Genomic DNA, 1752 nt, shown 5'->3' on the forward strand with positions numbered 1-1752 from the left:
GGATCGGGAACTCGGAGAAAGGGAACAAAATCTTTTACATCAGCTGTTGTGAAAATCACCTTTGTTCTGCCTCCAGTCACAAACCAGAGAAAATCTGCAGATGCTGGAAATCCGAGCAACACACACAAATTGCTGGAGGAACTCAGCATTAGTACTCTTTTCCATAGATGCTGCCTGGCCTGCTGAGTTCCCCCAGCATTTTGTGTCTGTTGCTTGTTCCACCCCCTCTTGTTCTGGACTTTTCTACCCGTGAGAACATGTTTTGTCCCACTCTCTCTGGGTACATAATGATATCAAACACCTTTGTCCTGGGCAACAAGTAGCTTTCACATCACAAATGTGCCAGACTCCAATGAGACAGACTACTGCCCTTCCCTTCATATTCATTGGCATTGCCATCACTGAGTTCACCACCGTCAGTCACCCGGGGGAGGGTTCAGATGTACAATACAGAAACTGGTGTTACCTGTGTGTATTGTGGTGACGCAAAAGTTGCTGGAGAATTTGCAAGTGGGAAGAAGTGGAGTGATATTTGGAAATCTGACTTTTAAGCGTCATTTAGCAAGCAAATGACACATGGACCGTGTGCAAAAGCTCTGACAAGAAAATCCATCATTACCTGTTACAGGCCTGCAACATAGGTTGTGTGAGAGTGTAGATGAACTTAAACAAACCCAGAGGAGATCAAAGTTCTTACAGACAGTGATTTGACAGCTGTTAAAATGAATACCTCTCTATATAAAATTCACTGTGCACATGTGGGAAAATTGCATAATACAAGCTTTATGTGCACACTGGTCATTACAAATTTGAGGGGAGATTGGTGGGAAGGTGGGAAGACCTCCAGTGTCCCTGATGCCATGACGTACAAGATGTGCATCCAGCTGCAGCTTGTAACCCTGCAGTTTAAGGAGTTGGAACTTGAAATGGATGAATTCTGGATCATCCAGGAGTTGGAGGGGGTGATAGATATGACATGAAGAGAGGTGAGTTACACCCAAGGTGCAGGACACAGGAAACTGGGTGAGAGTCAGGAAGGGGAATGAGGTTAAATAGCCATCACAGAGTACTCTTGTGTCCATCCCGCACAACAACAGGTGGAACCACTTTAGAAACTGTTGAGATTACCTGGCAGAGAAAAATCAAAGGGGTGATAGGGGATTTGTTAGTGAAGGGAACAGAACAAGAGGGGACTAATATCCCAGTGGTGAGGCTCGCTAGTGCTAGTGTGGGGAGAGGGTGATGTGGTTAAAATAAGTTGTAGAGGGGAATGGGAGCCAGAATGACAGAACAGATAGTGGAGTGGGTGAATTGAATGGAATTGACTTTATTGCATACATCCTTCATATACATGAGGAGTAGAAATCTTTACATCTCCATCTAAATGTTAAAAGTGCAGTTCACAGTAATTCATAACAGATAGTTTATACATAGGACAGTCAATATAACATAGAAATGCAATTGTATCAGCATGAATTAATCAGTCTGATGGCCTGGTAGAAGATGATGTCCCGGAGCCTGTTGGTCCTTTTGCTGTGGTACCGTTTCCTGGATGGTAGCAGCAGAAACAGTTTGTGGTTGTGGTGAATTGGCTCCCCAATATCCTTTGGGCCCCTTTTACACACCTGTCTCTGTAAATGTCCTGAATAGTGGGAAGTTCACATCTACAGACACGCTGGGCTGTCCGCACCACTCTCTGCAGGTTCCTGCGATTGAGGGAAGTACAGTTCCCATACCAGGCAGTGATGCAGC

This window comes from Mobula birostris, chromosome 13 (genome assembly GCF_030028105.1).
Source record: "Mobula birostris isolate sMobBir1 chromosome 13, sMobBir1.hap1, whole genome shotgun sequence".
Lineage (NCBI taxonomy): Eukaryota > Metazoa > Chordata > Chondrichthyes > Myliobatiformes > Myliobatidae > Mobula > Mobula birostris.